Genomic DNA, 10,733 nt, shown 5'->3' with positions numbered 1-10,733 from the left:
TCTTTCTTTCTTTCTTTCTTTCTTTCTTTCTTCTCTCTTCTGTCTCCCATCTGCATGGTTTCTTCCTTGACCTCGTCCTGTGATATTAGTCAACCTGTCAGAAGTGCTCCCAAGAAAGCAATAAACTGCCTTTACATACCATAATTTGATGTTAACTGGCTTGTCTATCAGTAGAAAAAACCCAAGTATTAGTCATTACTAATGAGATACTAATATCAGATATAAGCCATATGTACTAGAGATGTGTAGATTTGAACAACTTATGTTGAATCTTAGAAAGGTCACTGTTGGCAATTATAGAGTGCATATGAATTAATAACTGTGTTAGCTATGAAAAATCCTCAGTCACTTTCATTTAGATATTCTTTTCATTTCCTAGAACTCTTCAATATGTATCTCCATGATTTCTCCATCTCCCAGTGATATAAGGTAATCCTCTGCTACATACCCAGCTAGAGTCATGGGTACCTTTGTGTACTCTTTGGCTGGTGGTTTAGTTACTGAGAGATTTGGGGTTCAGGTTAGTTAATATTGTGTTTTTTCCTATAAAATGACAAATCCCCTCATCTCCTACAGTCCTTGCCCTAACTTCCCCATTGGGGTTCCTGCTTACTGTCCAATGTCTGGCTGTGTACTGCACCTCTATAGTCTCCATAGGCCCCACTGAGCTAATGCCTCCTTCCCGTTCTCTTCTACAACCCCAATTTTAATTAGCATTTTAATCCCACAGTTCCTCTAGGTCATCCTGGTTTTGTGGCTCTCATCCTCAAACTTTTCATTTTGACAAGATTTTACTACATAGAAATAAGTTTTTTGCTTGTCTCATCTCTACTAGGAAAGCCTTATTACCAGTTTTCAAGACTCTCCTCTGCCTTAACCAGGCTATGTAACTGACTCAATTGATTGTAATTATCACCCGCTGAATGTTACTCATACAGTCCTCATTCCATCCTGTGGACTATAGGCTTCAGTAGCATTTTTCTTCTTCTCATCTAGGAGAAAATTTTCTTGAACAGTGTTACATTATGTCTTGAGATCCCTCTTGAGAAAACCTGCATCTTCTGCATCTGAAACAAACTTGAATGACCTCAAATTTATTTGCCTTTCCAATCATATTTCTAATTCTATTAGGGACCTATAAATAATGCAAGCGATTGTGGGAATGGAAAGAGATTTGGTATCTGCTAATGCTCTTTTCTCAAGTCATTTTTTTTCTGCCTGCTATCATGCTTGTACTGCTTAAACATCTGTCTATAAGCTGCAACATGTAATGGTAGAGTAGATCCAGTGACTGCAACCCATACACATGATCTTGTTAATGGCTATTGTGAACCATGTTGCTTATCTAAGCACTCCTGAAGTGTGAATGATTATTCGTCTCTAAATCTTATTCCAAACGAGCAAGAATACCATTCCTCCCAGCTGCTCTGGTTCTTAGTCTGCCTGATTGGACCTCATATGTCTTTCAGGATACCTGCAGACAGCCTGCACTAAGGCAAGCATGTTCTCCCTCTTTCTCTTCACTAACTTAGAAACCATTACCAAACCTTGTCCCCATTCAAAAGTCTGAAAGTGGCACATCTTATTTTCAACTTCTCACTGCCATGAACAAATGATTCCCAGTTGTTTTTATCTAAACATTTAGCTCAAATTCTTTTATTTCAAAGGATAAAATTCCCCATTCTTAAAAAGTTTGAATGCCTTATTTCTTTGTAATATTATATCAAAAAAGGAAAGATAATATCTTAATGCTATGTTCTTTATCTAAGTTAAACTCTTATCTAAGGATTTGTAGTTTGTTCATTGTGCATGATTTACATCTATATAGTATGCAATAATATTTGGTTTTCAATTATATAATAAACTGTATTAAATAAGTTTAATTTAATATATAAATTAAATTTATTTAATAAAAAATTAACGTACATGAGGTTAAGTACTCTGCTATAGAGTATATGTGTGTGTGTAATTAACTCTTTCAACTCCATACATATATATGTGTACGTAACTTGGACACAATTCATCATAAATAGCAACCATGTTGAGGAAGCTTACAACCTGCCACATGATTTTGCCATTTTTTGATAGTTTCTTTATTTACATTTCAAATGTTATCCCTCCCCCCCTTTTTTGGTTTCCCTTTCTCATTAAAGACAACCACATTGTATTATGTCACAATTATGTAACTTCTCTTTCTTAATGAACTCATTGTTTATTGCCATATTTTATAGGATGTTAGAAATCCAAAGAAATATCACAACATACATTAATTGTGACACAAACTTTGTTTCAACTATCCTTTATATGATGATAAATTATAAGGTCATTGTATAAAACAAAAGGTAATTTAAAACTATGTCTAATTTCTTACATCTTTTGTACTTCTTGGATGCATGAATGCATGCTATCTCCTCCTATCACCAGCTAAAAGAGCATCAGGTTCACCTCTGTACTTTCTTTTCTGTGCATTTGGAAATGTATGAAAGTAATTTAACATGGACAATTTTCAAGGTGATTGGTGCTGATTAGCTTTATTGCTGGGTCTCAAAATATGTTATTCATCACAATTTTAAGAACTAGGCAAGTCCACAGTCAAAAACTGTATTATTGTCTTATGAAATCTTGGACATATTTAAAACTCTTAACTTGCTATTAATTATTAAATGTTTATGCTTAGTTAATCTTAAAACCATGTGACATGATTCCACTCTGAGATATAAAGAACACATGAAATGAGGTAGCAATGGAAACAACTTACTAAAGATACATTAAATTCGGGATATAGTAATTTTAGACACATTGAATAGTTTACACTGTTAGTACTTTGTTCACCTTAATTATGAGCTATAGAATTTTTGTAAAATTTATAATATTATACCACATAAAATTCAGAAAATATTCCAGGCTCCCTATGAACTATATTTATTGATTACAAAGTTTCATTGTGATACTAGATCTTCAGTTCGAAACTGTGATTTATAAGCTGTAACATTAAAAGAATTGAACCTAAAGTCCTAATTATAAGATGGTACTTTAATTATTAAAAAATGTAATTTGATATTAAATCATGCTAAGAATTGATATAATTAGCTATGAGATAATGATTTAACTAGTTTCCTGTTTTATGTATGTTATTTATAATATAGAACAGATAATTATAAACAAAAATTGTTCAATGCATGTGTATTAGTATTCAAGATTATCAGAAAACTTCTGAACATGGCATGTAATATGCAAAAATATCATAAAAAAGACTCCAAAATCCTAACAATAACAATCCTTAATATGTTCAGTAAGTTATGACCACCACAACAAAGATTTAGAATTGGATTTTGATATGACAACCATTACACAGACCCATTGCAGCACTATTTCCAAGGACCCATCCTGAGCTCTTGCCAGGTTCTCCTGATAGACCAGGCATGATATACAGAAAAGAAAATGAACAAAGATGTCATGTTCAGACCACTAACCCATGTGCTGTCAATGCTTGAGTCAGTGTGTGATCTTTTTATCATTGAGACTAATTCATGAGGTTGTATTTTAAACACCACTAAAAATGATGTGGTGAGGCAGAATAACATCACAAACTATAAGTTTATTAAGATACCAGATTAGATATGGGAACAGATTTGATGACTTAGGTTTTGATTGGAAAGAGCTCATGGTCAACTAGTAGGAAAGGTGGTGCTGCATGACCTATGTATGGGAGTAGAGAAGATTAAGTGTTCCACCAAGAAGTTCAATATGGGGTATACCCCATTTAGACTGAGAAGCTCTTCAAAGAGAAATATTTAAAAACAGAGAAAAGATATTTATTCCTTTTTTTTTTTTTTTTTTTTTTTTTTGCCAGAAAGATTTCTCTTTATATTCCTTGTTTTTTTTTTTTTTTTTTTTTTTTTTTTTTTGCGATATGAGGCCTATGAGACTATAGTTACTTTCTGTCACATTAAAGTGGAATTATAAAAATAGTAGATAAAGAAGGGGGGTCCAGGTTGACACATACTAAATAGATATGTGGCATGATCTAGTAGATGATAAAAGAGCTGGACAGGTAGACTGGATGAAGCATTTTGAAAAGGGATAGAAGATTCATTACAAGAAGAGTAAGGATGTTGGTATCTAGAGGTACCCAGACAGGCATCGGAGGCTCCTGGTCCCAGAGAGACACTAAATAATTGAGGAGAGTTTGATGGTTATAGAAGGTGGAAAAGAAGCAGCTGGACTCCAGAACTGCACTCTGGAATTTGAGAAATATATTGTGGGTGGCACAAGGCATTATACTTAAACAATCTGTACCTAATAGGGCAAAATGTGTAGGTTAATTACATAGAAGCTTATCACCTTGAGGAAAGGATCATTCATGCCATTCCAGTCTTGCAATCACCAGGAAACTGTAATATGAAAAGGAAATATTCAAAAATAGCAGCTCAGTTTGTAAAAGGTGGAAAGTTTATTCCAAAGTTCTAAGCCTATCTCTCAGGAAATCATAAAGAACCAACAGGCATGAGCAGGATATGAAAAAACTTACTGGATAAATAACCTACAGAAGTAACTGATGACATTGATATGTTTACATGATACTTGTGAATGGTGATTGACATGCTTATAGATCTTGACATGCTAATAAACCCAGCAGACATGTGGTAATGAAAGAGCATGAATTCCCTAATGCCAGGGGTAAGGAGAATGCTGCTGTTTCTTCTTCTTCTTCTTCTTCCTCTTCTTCTTCTTCTTCTTCTTCTTCTTCTTCTTCTTCTTCTTCTTCTTCTTCTTCTTCTTNAACAATAATAATAATTAATAATAATAAATAAGAATAATAATCTTCTCCTTCTCCTTCTCCTTCTCCTTCCCTTTCCCCTGTCCTTTACCCCCCTCCTCCTCCTTTTCTTCTTCTTCTTCTTCTTCTTCTTCTTCTTCTTCTTCTTCTTCTTCTTCTTCTTCTTCTTCTCCTTCTCCTTCTCCTCCTCCTCCTCCTTCTCCTCCTTCTCCTCCTCCTCCTTCCTCCTCCTCCTTTCTCCTACTCCTCCTCATCCTTCTTTCTCCTCCTCCTCCTTGTCTTCCTCCTACTACTACTTTCTTCCTACTCATCCTCCTACTTTCTTCCTCCTCCTCCTACTTTCTTTCTCCTCTTCCTCTTCCATCTCCTCCTGGTCTTCTTCATTCTTATTTCATTATAAACTCAGCTCATGTGCCCTTGGCCAAGGGTGACTCAACCAAAACCATGACTCAAGATCCAACTACACTCACCTTCCATGTGCAGTCAAGGATCAGAACATACTCTCAAAATGCTGTAGCCTGTGAGAGACATGGTCAGCTCTCCCACTCTCACAATTCTCAGGCCACTATTCCCAACTGCAGTAATTGCTCAGGTAATTGGAAATCAGGCCATCACCTCCTTCCCAGGGCTACTCTTAGCAGACTAGACCATGTAAGCCCTCCCACATTAATGTCCTCCACATTGCCCCCAGAAAAATGCCCTCTCCAATGTGATGGCTTGGCAAGGGCAAGATCTCAATCTCCCAAGTGCTGTAGCAGGTGAGAAGTGGGGCCTGATTTCAGGAGCACTAGTGAGTAGGAACTTCTGAGGAGTAGGACCTTACAGCATCTAGAATCCACTTGTTTCCTGGTGCATCTCATACCACTAACATCCCCACAATTTCCAGTGCTAATGTGAGCCAAAGACATTTACACTCACCCCTGCTGTTCTATAGGTTCAGACACAGACATAGCCCTTCCTCAGAGGCAGCTTGGGCTGGCCCTTCACTATGTTCTCAGGTGGATGTGCTGGCTACTCGAAACAGGCTATGTCTTTCCACCCTGGCATATCCAGTTCTGCTTTGCTTAAAAATGTTCAAACTGTTCCACTTCATTTTCTTTCCCTTTTGTATACCACACAATTGTTCCATGTATTGATTCCCACTCCAGGTAGGGCACAAATCTGTCAAACTTCTGGGGAACCTTGTCTCTCAATGCTGCTTGATATCTGGTGGGTATCTGTGATATCTGTGGACAACATCCCTATCCTGTATTGATTTGCATGGGGGAAAGTGGGGCTCTATCTGTCTTCTTTTCCCCCATACAGTGCTGCTGAGGTACAGAATGCTAGCCTGGCTGAATGCTTGCCTATATGCATTACAACCATAGAAGCTCTCAGGTCTCAAGAAAAATTATTTCCAGTAGTGAGGAAGTTCTTTTTCTGAGAAAAACAAAGACTTAGCATTTGGCACTTATTTAATTAGGTATGTTAAACCTTCATTCATAAGTGTTTTATTCCCTTTTCTAAGGAGGAATGAAGTATCCTCACTTTGGTCTTCCTTCTTAAATTTTCTTATGTTTTGCAGATTTTATCTTGGGTATCCTAAGTTTCTGAGCTGATATCCACTTATCAGTGAGTGCATATCACGTGAGTTCTTTTGTGATTGGGTTACCTCACTCAGCATGATATCCCCCAGATATATCCATTTGCCCAAGAATTTCATAAATTCATTGTTTTTAATAGCTTAGTAGTACTCAATTGTGTAAATGTACCTCATTTTTTGTATCCGTTCCTCTGTTGAGGGACATCTGGGTTCTTTCCAGCTTCTGGCTATTATAAATAAGGATGCTATGAACATAGTGGAGCATGCATCCTTTTTACCACTTGGAGCATTTTTCCGGGTATATGCCCAGGAGAGGTATTGCTGGATCTTCCGGTAGTTCTATGTCAAATTTTCTGATGAACCACCAGACTGACTTCCAGAGTGGTTGTACAAGCTTGCAATCCCACCAGCAATGGAGGAGTGTTCCTCTTTCTCCACATCCTTGCCAGAATCGGCTGTCACCTGAATTTTTGATCTTAGCCATTCTGACTGGTATGAGGTGGAATCTCAGGGCTGTAGAAGATGGCCTAGTTGGCCATCATCGGGAAGATAGGCCTTAGGTCTTCCAAACTTTATATGCCCCAGTACAGGGGAATGCCAGGGCCAAGAAATGGGAGTATGTGTGTAGGGGAGCAGGGCAGGGGAAGGGTACAGAGAACTTTTGGGATAGCATTTGAAATGTAAATAAAGAAAATATCTAATAAAAAATCCAATAAAATAAAATAAACCTTCAGTCATTCTCTCTGAGTCATTACCCTTGCATTTCCTAGAGCTTTCCTGCAAAGCTCTCTCTCATTATACCATCAGTAATTAATGTGATGAATGTAGCTCCTGTTGCTTGCTTGGTCTGCATATAACATTTGCTTCTTAATCACCTTCCTCATACACTACTTCTAGACTAGTCTATACATTTTTCATTATCAAGAAGTGAGAAGTCATTATCCTACTGTATGGAATGTCCTTTCAAATATTTATATGTAGTACCTGTACATAGTCTATATGAGTGTTTCTTGGAAATTTTGCATTTTGGATAGTAGGGATAACATTATGCCTCTCCTTGCTAGAGATCCACCTATTTCCTATATGTGGGTTACTGTCCATATGATGCACATATATTGTGTTAACATATATAAATGTTCATTATGGATGCCTTATCAGTCTTTATATTCTCCAGTGCCTGACAAATACAGAAGTGGATGCTCAACGCCTTCCATTGGCCTGAGCACAGGATCCCCAATGAAGGAGCTAGAGAAATGACCAAAGCTGTTGAAGGAGTTTACAGTTCCATAGGAGGAACAACAATCTGATCTATTCAGTAAGTCCAGGGACTAAACCACCAACCAAAGAGCACACATGGTGGGGCTCATGGCTCCAGCTGCATATGCAGCAGATGATTGCCTAGTTGGACATCAGTGGAATGAGAGGCCCCTTGTCCTATGTAAACTCTATGCCTCAGTGTGGGGGAATGCTAGGGCCAGGAAGTGAGAGTGGGTAAGTTGTTGAGCAGGGGGAAGGGAGAAGGAATAGGGGGAGGGTGTTTTTCAGAGGGGAAACCAGGAAAGGTGATAGCATTTGAATCTAATAAAATTAAAAAACAAACAAACAAAAGAAAACATTGCAATGCCGATCTGGAGGAGAGAAACCCTGCATGACTCCTGAGGGTTTGTTTAGTGTAAACGTGCACACACACACACACACACACACACACACACACACACACACACAAACACACACATACACAAAACAAAGACCACAGCCTTGGGCCCATGTTAAATTTGCAAAGTTCTCCACATATGGACCAGGTTCAAGAGGGATGAACAAGATTTCCTTATGATCCAAGTGTAAGTGACCAGTGTACATAAACCTAGCAACAACAGATTTCTCTTCCCAGATTTTTACAGTCTGAGACTGCTCCTACAGGAACCTCGAGGAGACTAGCCAATATCTGTCCCTGTACTATACCAAACAATCATACCAAGGTTCATGGTTGCATTCATAGTAGGTGCCACTTCACTAGAGCATGTGTAACACTTGACTCTAGTATGTTTTTGATCTTAGTCAGAGTTCCAGGTTTCAAAATAGTTCATACTGAGAAGCCATTGAGCAGTTTAAGTGGAGAAATCATTTGGTGAGTTTTTAACATTTAAAATGATTATTTTCTTATATTTTTGGTTGTGAGCCTACCCTTTAACAGCTAAGCCACTGTGGTACTTTTACACAAGGGAGTAATACTCTGCTATTAAAAACAATCAATTTATGAAATTCTTGAGAAGATGGATGGAAGATATCTTTAGTTAGGTAACCCAATCACAAAAGAAGTCACTTGACATGCACTCACTGATAAGAGGATATTAACCCAGAAACCTAGAATACCCTAGGTATAATCTCCAAAACACAAGAAAAATCAAGAAGAAGGAAAACCAACGTATGGATACTTCATTGCTCCTTAGAATAGGGATCAAAATACCCATGGAAGGAGTTACAGAGAAAAAGGTTTAGAGCTGAGTTGAAAGGATAGACCATCAAGAGACTGCCCCACCCGGGGATCCATCCCATAATCAGCTACCAAACCCAGACACTATTGCATATGCCAGCAAGATATTGATATAGCTATCTCATGTGAGGCTATGCCAGTGCATGGCAAATACAGAAGTGGATGCTCACAGTCATCTATTGGGGGAACACAGGGCCCCCAATGGAGGAGCTAGAGAAAGTACCCAAGGAGCTGAAGAAGTCTGCAACCCTGTAGGTGGAACAACAATATGAACTAACCAGTACCCCCAGAGCTCGTGTCTCTAGCTGCATATGTAGCAGAAGATGGCCTATTCAGCCATCATTGGGAAGAGAGGCCCCTAGGTCTTGCAAACTTTATATGCCTCAGTACAGGAGAACCCCAGAGCCAAGAATTGGGAGTGGGTGGGTAGGGGTGCAGGGTGTGGGGAGGGTATAGGAAACTTTCGGGATAGCATTTGAAATGTAAATAAAGAAAATATTTAATAAAAAATAAAATGATTATTTTCTTTGTCATCTGAAATAAAGGTTTGAGGCAAGCAAAAGTAAGTTAGAAAGTAAGCCTGCTAGAAAATAAATTATGTGTGCTCAGAGAAGAGATGGGGGTGATTTAAAATAGAAAATTTTAGAGAGAGGAGGCAAGGCCAAAAAGATTTGCTGATTGAATATTTCGGCAGGGGTGGGAGGTAAGGGAGTCAGTGAAGGATGAAGAAATGCTTAGTATGGCTCTGGCTGGAACATAAGGAAGGATGCTGGTTCCATTTAATATGGGAGGAAAACCTAGGGAAGAAGCAATTTTTGAAAAAAGCTAATGACAGAAAAAAATTGTTCAACTGCATCATGACTTCATAGTTTGATGTTAAACATTTGATCTTTAGGAACTCAGATTCAAAACAAATCTTTTCACAGTTGACTTCCAGTGTTCAAGATGGATATTTTCCTCTGCTTACATTTTACTTATGTTCACCATATGGCACATTCACTATACAGATACATATGGCAAGATGGTCTTAGATCTACTAATGAATTTTCAAGTGTATAAATATACTCTTCTATGAATAGGCTCAGCAAAGACATTACATCTTAGTCTATTGTTTGTTGGTTTTTTGTTTATATGTTTGTTTTGTGAGACAGGGTTTCTCTGTGTAGCCTTGGCTGTCCTAGAACTCACTCTGTAAACCAGGCTGACCTCCAATTCAGAAATCCTCCTGCCTCTGCCTCTTGAGTGCTGGTATTAAAGGTGTGTGCCAGTACACCCAGCTTAAATCTTAGTCTATTCTGAGAAAACACAAGAGACATAGATTTTATACTGGTTCCCTAGGTTATGCTATTCACATCACTATTGTTCATCAGATCATTTGTGTGTCACTTCCCATAATCAAAAAATTAGTCTTTTATAGATGTTTTTGTTTCTTAGTCAAAGATCATTTACTTCTAGCTATTAAGAAGTTCAGTATTCTTATAGTAAATTTCCTATGAAACATCATCATAATGGCAACTTTTATCTACAAAATACTGTCCTGATTCCCATTTCTCTATGTCAAGTAAGGATATAAAGCAAATCTCATGTTTTTTTCTAGGTCCACTTATAATTTAAACAAACAAAACAAACAACAGAAACTAAAAAGACCCAGCAGTTAAATTTCTATTCTTTTTATCCAACTTACCAAATACGTTAGTGGTAAATGCCAAAGATGTAAGCCTACCATCTTTTTCTCACTCAACTCCAAATTTATTCCAGCAGTGTCTCTCAGGTCGGCCTTCTTGCCTAGAAACAGAATTATCATTACACAGAGAAGGAGATGTCTTTTTCCTCAAAATCATTTTCAGATTTCTCGTACCTTCCCATCAGCCAAATGT

General features: G+C 37.7%; 1 long non-coding RNA gene across 6 annotated transcripts in view; it reads right to left on the bottom strand.

Annotated features, from left to right (window-relative positions):
• LOC115063337 overlaps positions 1 to 10,733 on the bottom strand; it is a 68,198-nt gene that overhangs the window by 39,934 nt on the left and 17,531 nt on the right. For all 6 annotated transcript variants that reach the window (XR_003843191.1, XR_003843189.1, XR_003843193.1 and 3 more), the window contains one exon: positions 10,541 to 10,641. This is a non-coding gene — a long non-coding RNA (uncharacterized LOC115063337). The remainder of the gene's footprint in view (positions 1 to 10,540; positions 10,642 to 10,733) is intronic.

This window comes from Mus pahari, unplaced genomic scaffold (genome assembly GCF_900095145.1).
Source record: "Mus pahari unplaced genomic scaffold, PAHARI_EIJ_v1.1 scaffold_3877_1, whole genome shotgun sequence".
In the NCBI taxonomy this organism is placed as follows: domain Eukaryota; kingdom Metazoa; phylum Chordata; class Mammalia; order Rodentia; family Muridae; genus Mus; species Mus pahari.
Note: the sequence above shows the minus strand (reverse complement) of the source record. Positions and strands in the feature narration are given on the sequence as shown.